Source organism: Myotis davidii, unplaced genomic scaffold (genome assembly GCF_000327345.1).
Source record: "Myotis davidii unplaced genomic scaffold, ASM32734v1 scaffold760, whole genome shotgun sequence".
NCBI classification, from domain to species: Eukaryota; Metazoa; Chordata; class Mammalia; order Chiroptera; family Vespertilionidae; genus Myotis; species Myotis davidii.
The window spans coordinates 186,391-198,618 of NW_006292088.1; positions in this window are offsets into that span (position 1 = coordinate 186,391).

A 12,228-nucleotide genomic window follows, 5' to 3' on the forward strand; every position below is an offset into this window, starting at 1 on the left:
TTCTAATCTTTAATATTTACCTAAAAATATTAAATTTACTGGAAGCCCCTATTTCTTTGTGTGGATTTGAATTACTGTCTAGTGCAGCAGTCACCAACTGGTGGTCCGTCAGGTCCGAAAGGTTGGCGATTGCTGGTCTAGTGTCCTTTCATGTAATCCTGAAGGACTCCCTTTGCCATTTATTTATTTTTTCCTCTTTTTTTAAAAAAAATTAAGGCATAATTGACATAGAACATGGTATTAACTTCAGGTGTACAACATAATGATTTGATATTTGCATATATAGGCATATCTCATTTTATTGTGCTTCATAGATATTGCATTTTTTATAAATAAAAGGTTTGTGGCACTCCTACATCAAGCAAGTCTATTGGTGCCATTTTTCCAACAGGCTCAGATGGTGGTCAGCATTTTTTATCAATAAAGTATTTCTAATTAATATCCTAATCAATAAAGAAATAAAGAAGTATTTCTATTTAAAGTATATAATTTGTGTTTTTAGACATAATGCTATTGCATACTTACTAGACCAGGGGTGGGCAAACTTTTTGACTCGAGGGCCACAATGGGTTCTTAAACTGGACTGGAGGGCCGGAACAAAAGCATGGATGGAGTGTTTGTGTGAACTAATATAAATTCAAAGTAAACATCATTACATAAAAGGGTACGGTCTTTTTTATTTTTAGTTTTATTCATTTCAAACGGGCCGGATCCAGCCCGCGCGCCGTAGTTTGCCCCCGGCTGAGCTAGTCCCACCCACCCACTCCAGCCTTCCCTCTGAGATTCAGGAGCTGTGGCGGGCTGTAGTTTGCCCACGGCTGTACTAGACTATAATATTGTGTAAACATGGCTTTTATATGTACTAGGAAACAAAAAAAATTGTGTGACTCATTTTATTGTGATATTTACTTTATTGCAGTGTTCTGGAACCAAATCTTCAATATCTCTGAGGTTTGGATGTATTATGAAATGATCACCACAATAAGTCTAGTTAACATGTCACTCTACATAATTACAAAAAATTTTTTCTTATGATAAGGCTTTATAAGATTTATGCTCTTAGCAACTTTCAAAAATGCAATACAGTAGTATTAACTATAGTCACCATGCTGTACATTACATCCCCAGGACTTATTTATTTTTTAACTGGAAATTTATACCTTTTGACTACTTTCACCCATTTCCCCCCCAACCCCCAACCCAAATCTGGCAACCACCAATCTGTTGTTCTCTGTTATCTATGAGCTTGGTTTTTATTTTTTCAGATTCCACATTTAAGTGAGATCATATGGTATTTGTCTCTCTCTCTCTAACATATTTCACTTAGCTTTGTGCTGCCAAGGACCATCCATATTGTGACAAATGGCAAGACTTCATTATTTTTTGTGGCTGAATAATATTTTTTTTTTATTTTTAAAGATAGTTTTGCTAGATATAGAATTCTTAGCTGAGAGTTTTTGCCTTTCTGAACTTTTAATGTCATCCAACTGCTTTCTTGCCTCCCTGGTTTGATGAGAAATCAGCTGTTAATTTTATTGAGGACTGTTTGCATATGATGAGTCATTTCTCTCTTGCAGCTTTCAATATTCTCTCCTTGCCTTTGGCTTTCAATAGTTTACTTATGATATATCTAAGTGTGGATCTTTTTTAGTTTGTTCTGCTTGAATCCAGTTGAGCTTTAAGGATGTGTAAATTAATGTTTTTCTCCAAGTTTGGCCAAGATTTGGCTATTATTTCTCTCTCTCTCTCTCTCTCTCTCTCTCTCTCTCTCTCTCTCTCTCTCTTTCTCTTCCCTCTGAGACTCCCATTTGGTGTATTTTGGTATACTTAAGAGTGGTCCATAGGTCTCTGAGGCTATGCACATTTTTCTTCACTGTTTTTTCTTTCTCTTTGTCATATTGGATATCAATATTTTCAACTTTGCTGATTTTTTTCTTCTGCCTGTTTAAATCTGCTACTGAACTTCTCTCATAAATTTTCATATCACTTATTGTACATTTCAACTCCAGAATTTCTATTTAGTTCTTTTAAAAAATAATTTTTACCTCTTTGTTGATGTTCTCTATTTATCAAGATATCATTCTCATACTTTTCTTTAGTTCTTTATACATGTTTTTCTTTAGCTCTCTTTGAATATATTTGAAATAGCTGATTTAAATACTTGTCCAAAAAAGTCCAACATCTGAGCTTCTTTAGGGACAGTTTCAATTGGTTGTTTGTTTTTTTTGTTTTTGTTTTTCCTGGCTATGGGTTATTTTTTTGAAGGTCTCATAATTTCTTGTTCAAAACTGGACATTTTGAATATTATGATTTGGTAAGTCTGAAAATCAGGCTCTTCCTTCTCCCCAGGGTTTGTTGTTGGTGCTGCTTGTAATTTTTGTTATTTGTTAAGTGACTCTATTTGAACTTCTCCTAAAGCTGGTTGGGCCTATCTGCTAGTTACAGTTTGCAAAGTATAACTCCCCTTGCTGTTTGCTTTGGCTGACCCAAAACTTTTTTTTATGAAACTTGAAGTTAGTCATTGGGAGAAGCAAATTATTAATATTAAACTTTTCTTATGCTTCTTAGATCTGAGCTGAGCAACCTCTATTCAAGGAATTTATAAATCATAAGTAGGGCCAACAAGCATTTATTATGTGCCTTCATGTAAGAAAGAGGAAAAAAGGAAGATTTATATGGAAAAAGATCCTATTCCACTCTTCTAAGAGGCCTGAAAAGACTCCCCTAAAAAGAATAAGCTACAATATAGAGAGCGAGTTGAAATTCATGTCATCAAGGATAGATGCCCTGAGTCCTTTCTTTTTATTTCAATAATTCTTACGTTTGAGGGAAGGGTAGCACACCCCTTAAAACTGGAGTTGACTAAGTCTTGCAGTATTGCCACAGACAAGGATGCCTATGTGAGGTTCTCTCCCCACAGCAAAAGGGGAATCTTTTTAAAATATTTTATTGATTTTTTTACAGAGAGGAAGGGAGAAGGATAGAGAGCCAGAAACATTGATGAGAGAGAAACACCGACCAGCTGCCTCTGGCACCCCCCCACACACACACACACTGGAGATATGCCCACAACCAAGGTACATGCCCCTGACTGGAATCGAACCCGGGACCCTTCAGTCCACAGGCCGATGCTCCATCCACTGAGCCAAACTGGTTAAGGGCAAAGAAGAATATTTAATGGCAATCTGGAGGCAATCAGAGACTGAGGCAGAAGGACAGGAAAGGTAACCTGAGGAGTACTGGTATGGGCAGAGTGTCTTTAGCACTGAATGGAGATAGGGGATGGAGACAAGCAATGGAACAGAGAATGGTCAAGAAATTCTATATCATTGAGGTAGGCTCAGAGCAAGAGGCAGTTTGCTTTTTCTGATTCCATATTTTCAACAACCAGTTTTTAACATTATTATTTTGGTTTGTGAGATGTTTCTCAACCATTACCTTATACATTCATTCAACAAATGTTTATTAGGCACTGGGAATAATGATATGAATAAAACAGGTTCCTCATGGTTATAGGGGAAACCAATGTAAAGAAAATTATAATATGAGAGCAGTGCTATGACTGAGGAAAGTCTAGACAACTGGGAGCCCCAATAAAGCCCCTCGGTCCAGTTTGGGGTGGAGTTAGGAAGTAGGATTCTGTAAGACCTCTGGAAGGAGAAAAAGCTTGAGCCAAATTTCTAATATTAAAGCACAAGAAGTTTATCAAGTGTTGGAACAGCAATTGCAGAGAGAAGCAAGAGAGAGAGGCTCTGGTTCATTCTAGAATATGGAAAAATCACTTTGGAAAATGCTGGTATGGAGGGTACCAGAAGAAGATGAAATGAGAATCTATACTAATAAAAGCCTAGGTGGCCCTCGCACCCTCATGCCCTCACGTCATCACAAGATGGCTGCCCCCATGTCATCATAAGATGGCTGCCACAAGATGGCCACCCTCACATCATCACTAGATGGCTTCCCCACATCATCACAAGATGGCCACCACAAGATAGCTGCCACAAGATGGCCGGCAGGGAAGGGCAGTTGGGGGTGACCAGGCCTGCAAGGGAGGGCAGTTGGAGGCAACCAGGCTGGCAAGGAAGGGCAATGGGGGCCATCGGGCCAGCAGGGGATGGCAGTTGGGGGCTATTGGGCCAGCAGGGAAGGGAAGTTGGGGGTGATCGAGCTGGCAGGGGAGGACATCCCCCAAAGGTTCCCAGATTGGAGAGGGTGCAGGCCGGGCTGAGGGACATCCCCCTCCCCAGTGCACGAATTTCGTGCACCAGGCCTCTAGTGTTAAATAAGGCCCAATCATGAAATGCACTTCATGTTTTAAAGAGGCATCTGTGCTTTCTCTTGAAGGTCAAGAGGGAGTCAATGAAAGATTTTGTAAGAGACTGACCTGGATAGTGTAATAAGGTGGTTTAAAGTGCAGGCTACATACAATTGATGTTCAAAGTGTAGCCCTCTACCAGCAGCATCAACATCACCTGGGAACTTACTAAAATGTAAATTCTTGGGCCCCATCCAGACCTACTGAATCAGAAACTCTGACTGCGGGACGCAGTCATCTGTGTTTTAACAAGCTCTCCAGTTTATTCAAATGCATGCTCAAATTGGCTAACCACTACCCTGGACAGATTACCTAGTTGGAATTCTAGCTCTCCCATTGTATAACCTTAGGCAAGTTTGAAACCTTTGTAAGCCTCAGTTTCCTCAGCTGTAAAATAAGCATTATAAAGTTGTTGTGAGGATTAAGTACATTAATTTATGAAAAGTACTTAGAATAATTCCTGAACCATAGTGTGTGATCCATTATATTGTCATCCAAATTCTTTCTGGATGGTCAAACATTTTTATCTGACCTGTGGGCCTTAGTTTAGTGTCACGACTCTTTTTTTTTATCTTCCCTTTCCTTCCATGTCCTTTCCTTCCCTTCCTTCACATGAAGAAAAATATCTATTAAATGTCTATTACAAGCAAAGGGATGCTTAAGGGGAATTCATCTGGAGATAGGAGTAGCACCCTAATGAGGGTACAGATCTGCTGACTTTATAGAAGAGACAGAACTCAGGGTGTGGACTTAAACAAGCCCTCTTCTTGTCTTGTCCTTACTATGCTGTCTGTGGAGTGAAGGAGTTGGAATAGATGATTTTGGAAGACTCTGATATTGGGTAATTCTGCTTATCTTTAAATAAGTCAGATTCAGCAAATATTTTTTTAGTAATATTCTAGTAACTTTCAGAGAATTTCACAAGCCTGTTAGATGGGCATTAATATTATCTCCCAATTAAAAATAAGAACATGAAAGCTGAGAGAAGATAAGCTTGCCCCAAATTGCACAGCACCCAAGTGGCAACACTGAACTTTGAGTCAGTTCCAGCTGATTCTAGGGCCTGTGTCTCTTCTGCCAGGTCACACTGCCTCCTGTGGCACACTGGCTTCCTTTAGAGAGATAAATTGGTTTGCCCAAGGTCACACAACTAAGCAAAGGGCAGAGGAGGGACTAAAACCCAGGTTTTCTGACTCCAGGGCCAGTGTTTGGTCTACAAATCACATTGGCCTCTAACAATGAAGGCTAACAGCATGCTAAGTGCTGGACAGATTAATGGCCTGCCTCTTGCCTACAGGCTCCAACAATCTAAAGTCAATAGAGAACACTCCAGCCATGTAACAATCAGCCATGTGGCACAGAGGTCAGCAGTCCTCTGCAGAAGCCAATTTGAAATGCTTGGAGGAGTCCAAGAGGGTTCGAGCTGGAGGACTCTGTCAGGAGCTATTTGAAGCACATGTTCCAGTAATGGGGGGTGGGGGTGAGGGTCAGTAATATCAGTTTTGGTCCATTCAAACAAAGGAACTTTAACTCTTGTTTTAAAATGATGTTGGAGAAAAATGTTATGATGTGGAGAGATAGTCTTGTAACTATAAAGAAAAGTAGTTTACAATTACAACGGGATGATTGGTATTTTTATTAAAAGAAAAACCCCACAAATCGTGTATATATGTGTGGGAAAAGACTAAGAGGAAATTGCCCAACATACTCATTGCAGTGTGCAATTGCAGGCATTTTTGTTTTCTTCTTTGTAGTTGTTTTGTAGTTGTTGTTTTCTAAAATTTCTATAAGAAGTTTAGATTGCTCTTGTAATCAGGAAAAGCTATTTTAAAAGAAAATAAATCAAGCACATGCACTTGAGGAAGATGTAAGCACCCTTGTAGTGCACATTGCATGCTCACAGAAAGAAAAAAATGAGCCATACTTGTTGCTGCTTCCTGCAGGAAGATACTGGGAACCTTATCATATCAGTGAGTGGTGAGGGCCCCCAGGGAGAATTTTTTTCAGGTCTCAGAACCAGGAAGAGCTGCTTTGGTGTGCTTTTATCTTATGGACACTGTGACTCACATAACTCAATAATCTTCAAACATTTTTGGCTTGAGAATCCCCTGAGATTTTAAAAACTTTTTATTTTGAAGTAATTTTACATTTACACAAAAGTTGAAAAAATTAATACAGAGGGCGCATATACCTTTCACCTATTTTTCCCTAATGTTAATGGACTTAAACATAAAGTGATCAAAACAAAAAAATTAACACCAGTAACATAATACTAACTATATGTCTTAGTCAATTCAGACATTTACTTCTCACAGTTCTGGTGTCTGGAAGTCTGAGAAATGGGTGCCAGCATGGTTGGGCTCTGATAAGAGCCCTCTTCTGGGTTTCAGAATGCTGGTTTCTTTTTAAAAAATATACTAGTATGTTTATTGATTTCAGAGAGGATGGAAGAGGGAGAGAGAGAAACATCAATGATGAGAGAGAATCATTGATCTGCTGCCTCCTGCACACTCCTCCCTGGGGATCAAGCCCGGAAGTTGGGCATGTGCTCTGACCAGGAATTGAACTGTGACATTCTGGTTCATAGAATGACACTCAAGCACTGAGTCACACTGGTAGGGCCAGAATGCTGTTTTCTTGTTGGATCCTCACATGATGGAAAGAGGGAGAGACAGCTCTCTGGATCCACCCTCTGACCTAATTACCTATTTAAGGCCCCACCTCCTAATAGTATCCCATTGAGGATTAGGATTTAAACATATGAATTTTGGGGGTACATAAACCTTCAGTCCATTGCACTAAATAACAGAGTTTGTTCATATTTCCCCAAACTTTCCGCTGATGTTTTATTTCTGTTCCAGGATCTAATTTAGGATCTTTCACGCCATTGAATTGTCATGTTTCCTTAATCTCCTCCAATCTGTAACAGTTCTTCAATCTTTCTGTTTTTCATGTCCTTGATGTTTTTTAAGATACTGGCTATTTTATAGAAGACCCTTCAATAGTGCTGTCTAATGTTTTTCCATGATTAGATTGAGCTTAAACACATTTTTATAAGAATACCACATAAATGATATTGTGCCTTTCTCAGTATTTCCTGACCTTCTAATAACTAAGTGACCCTTGCACATTTTTCTCATAGTTTTAAAGTCATAAGTTTAAATAGTTGCAAAGATGTTATTTCCATTCTACTGTAAACATCAGCATTTACAATAAAACTGTTACTTCACTCCTTTAAGTATGTTAAATGGAATCTAAATACCAAAGTGATTTTTATCCGCCATTGTTTTATTTTAAAGCATAAACAAGGTCTTTTTAAACATTTAACATTTTACTCCTTGAATCTGTATATCAAGTTCACTTTCCCCAGAGACTTTTATCTTAAGGTAATATATTTTTTAAAGAATATTTTATTGATTTGTAGAGCGAGAGGAAGGGAGAAGAGAGAAACATCAATATAAGAGGGTAACATCTATCGGCTGCCTCTTGTATGCTCCCCACCAAGGATGGAGCCCACAACTTGAGCATGTGCTCTGACCTAATTACCTATTAAAGGCCCCACCTCCTAATAATATCACATTGAGGAATAGGAAAAATTCATAAACATATGAATTTTTGGGGTACATAAACTTTCAGTCCATTGCACTAAATAACAGAGTTTGTTCATATTTCCCAGCAACCCTTCAGCATATGGGACGATGCCCAACCAACTGATCCATACGATCCAGGGCGGTAATACATTTTTAAACATGAAAGTCTTATAATGCCTCCCATATCAGACTTCTCCGTAGCAAAAATACACTTATAAATTGAAATTAATGTTAACTTCCTGTGTCCATAAAACAAATTACTAGAATTTATTACAATTACTATACACAAATTATCAAAACAAGTATATTAAAAGTTTTTTTAAACTAATTATTATTTACAAAAACTAAATTTTTGTTTTAATGCATGTCTTAATAAAATGAATGGGACTTTTTTTCAGGTATCCATAGGTAAATATTACTTACCAGAGGCCTGGTGCACAAAATTCATGCACTCTGGGGTGGGAGTCCCTCAGCCTGGCCTGCCTGTGCCCTCTCACAGTCCGGGAGCTCCATGATCAACCGCCCTAAAGAGGTAGGCCCTGCCCTAACCAGTTTGGCTCAGTGGGTAGAGCATCAGCCTGCAGACTGGGGGGTCCCAGGTTTGATTCCAGTCAAGGGCATGTACCTTGGTTGTGAGCACATCCCCAGTAAGAGGTGTGCAGGAGGCAGCTGATCGATGTTTCTAACTCTCTATCCCTCTCCCTTCCTCTCTGTAAAAAAATCAATAAACTATTTTTTCAAAAAGAGGTAGGCCCTGCCCACCTGGCGGGGGCTCCATGATGGGTCACCCCCTCAGAGGGAGGCCCCGCTCACCCACCGCAGTCCACCAGTTGGTGGCCTGGGCCTCTATCTGCAGAGTGATCAATGGGGCAATGGTCGGGTCCCTGACCAATCACATTGCACCTGCCTTGGCTGGCCTGGCACCTGCGGGTGTCATAGCGTGGTCATCCAAATGGTTGTCCAGATGGTCGTTCCACTGTTCAGCTGTTCAGTTAATTTGCATATCATGCTTTTATTAATTATAGATTGCTGCCGAAACCGGTTTGGCTCAGTGGATTGAGCGTCAGCTTGCGGACTGAAAAGGTCCCAGTTTCGATTCCGGTCGGGGGCATGTACCTGGGTTGCGGGCACATCTCCAGTAGGAGATGTGCAGGAGGCAGCTGATTGATGTTTCTCTCTCATCGATGTTTCTAACTCTCTATCTCTGTCCCTTCCTCTCTGTAAAAAATCAATAAAATATATTAAAAAAAATCTTTAAAAAAATTTATAGATTGCTAGAAAGAGACAATATTCAGCATCAATTCTCTTTCTAATTTTCTATCTTTATATACATAAGGACTGAAAAATCGTGTTAATATATATAAGAAAATGAGGGTTGAAATATTTTATTATAACAGTGACATAATTCTATGAATTCCTTTGGAGTTATAAACCAAAAGCCTGAGTGATTCTCCAAAAAAAACAACTTTTCCCATTTTTACTGCAATATAATTCACATACCATAAAATGCACCTTTAAAGTATAAAATTCAGTGGTTTTAGTATATTCAAAAAGTGGTACAATCATCACCACTTATCCAATTCCAGAATATTTTCATCATAACAAAAAGAAATTTCTTACACATTAGCAGTCACTTCCCATTTTCCTTTCCCCCCAGCCCGTGGCAACCACTAATCTCTTTCCCATCTTTCCATGGCTTTCCCTTTTCTGGGATTTCATATAAATGGAATTACATAACATATTGCCTTTTCTTGTTTAGTTTATTTCACTTTGCTCAATGTTTTCAAGGTTCATTCTTTTTGTGGCTAAATAATATTCCATTGTATGGATATACCACATTTTCTTTATCCATTCTTTAGGTGACAGAAACTTAAAATGTTTCTACATTTTGCCTATTGTGAGTAATGCTGTTATGAACATTTGTATTCAAGTTTTGGAGTGGACATATGTTTTTATTTTTCTTGGAGATATATATATCTCAGAATGGAATTATTGGATCATATGATAACTCTGTGTTTAACCATTTAAGTAAGTACCAGACCATTTTCTAAGGTGGTTGCACCATTTGACATTCCCAACAGCAGTGTATGAGAATTCCAATTTCTCCACATCCTTGTCAACACTTGTTATTATCTGCCTTTTTTTATTATACCCATCGTAGTTGGTGTGAAGTGGTATATCTTTCTGATTTTTCTTTGCATTTCCTTGATGGTGAGTGATGCTGAGCTTCTTTTTATGTACTTACTAGAGGCTCGATGCATGAAATTTGTGCAAGGGCCTTGGCACTAGCCCCCACCTGCTGCCGCCACGGCTGAGGGTCTCTGCCACCTCTGCCTCAGTCCCCGCCTGTTGTGGCTTTGTCTGGAAGGAAGGATGTCCAGAAGGACGTTTGGTCTAATTAGCACATTACCTTTTTATTATCATAAATTGGCCATTGTATATCTTCTTTAGAAAAATGTCTATTCAGATTTTTTACCCACTTTAAAAATCTAAATATATAAAAGGCTAATATGCAAAGTGCTGCTGGCAAGTTAGCCGCCATCTTTGTTGGGTTAATTTGCATATTCATCCTGATTGGCTGGTGGGCATAGTGGAGTGACGCCAATTTGCATGCTTCTCTTTTATTAGTGTAGATTTTTTTGTTGATTGTATTACAAATATTCCCCATTCTCCCCTCTCTACCCCCCTACTGACTCAGGCCTTCACTACCCTATTGATATGTCCATGGGCTATACATGTAAGTATATATGTTCTTTGGTTTATCTCTTCTCATCCTACCCACCCCCACACTGAGGTATGTCAGTCTGTTCCATGACTCCATGCTTCAGGCCTTATTTTGTTAGTTAATTCATTTTGTTCATTAGATTCCACAAATAAGTGAGATCATGTGATATTTCTCTTTCTCTGATTGGCTTATTTCACTTAGCATAATAGTCTACAGGTCCATCCATGCTGTTTCAAAGACTAAGAGATCCTTCTTTTTTACAGCTGCACAGTATTCCATTGTGCATATGTACCCCAGCTTTTTTATTCACTCATCTACTGATGGGCACTTGGCTATTTCCAAATCTTAGCTCTTGTAAATAATGCTGCTATGAACATAGGGGTGCATATATTCTTTCTGATTGGTGTTTTGGAAAGATTCTTAGAAGTGGAATCACTGGGTCAAATGGTCTTTTACCCCCCCTTTTAATGGGTTATTTATCTTGTTATTAAGTTGTAAGAGCTCTATATATTTTTATATAAGTTTCTTATCAGATATATGATGTGAAAATCTTGTCCCCCATTCTGTATGTTGTCTTTTCACTTTCTGGACAGTATAATTTTCAGTACAAAATGAAAAAAAAAATTAATTTTTAAGTAGTCCAATTTATCTCTCTCTTTCCCCCCCCTTTGTCGCCTATGCTTTTGGTGCCCTATTTGAGAATCATTACCTAAGTCAAGGTCACGAGGATTTAAAACTACCAAAAACCCAAGTGAATTTAAAATGACCAAAAATCTGAGTGCTTTCTTTTAGGAGTTTTAGTTTTAGATTTTATAGGTTTAACTCGGGGTCTCTTGCCATTTCCACATGAATTTTAGGATCAGCATGCCAATTTCTGCAAGAAAAGTCATCTGGAATTTTGTTAGGGATTGCATTGAATCTGATGATTTATTTGGGGGAATATTGCCATCTTACCAATATTATGTCTTCTAATCCATGAACAAGGAATGTCTTTTCTTTATTTTTATTTTGTTCAATGAATTTTTATAGTTTTCAATGTACAAGTCTTGCACTCCTTTTGTTAAATTTATTCCTGTTTATTTTATTATAAATGGAATTTTTTTCTTCATTTGATTTTCAGGTTGTCCATGGTTAATGTATAGTAATACAATTAATTTTGTATATTTATCTTGTATTTTGCCATCTGAAATCCTGAACACAATTACTAGCTCTAATAGGTTTTTTTTTTTAGATTCTTTAGAATTTCTACTATAAAATTATATTGTCTATGAATGGGGATATTTTTACTTCTTCCTTTCCAATATGAATGCTTTTTATTTCTTTCTCTTACCTAATTGGCTTGGTTAGAACCTCTAGTACAATGTTGAATAGAAGGGGTAAGAGCAGACAACCTTGTTTTGTTCCTGATCTTAGGGAGAAATATTTCAGTCTTATACTGCTAAATCTTTAAAAAAAATATAGTTTTATTTATTTCAGAGAGGAAGGGAGATGGAGAGAGAGATAAAAACATCAATGATGAGGGATCAAGCCTGCAACATGGGCATGTGCCCTGACCAGGAATCGAACTGTGACCACCTGGTTCATAGCTCGACACAACC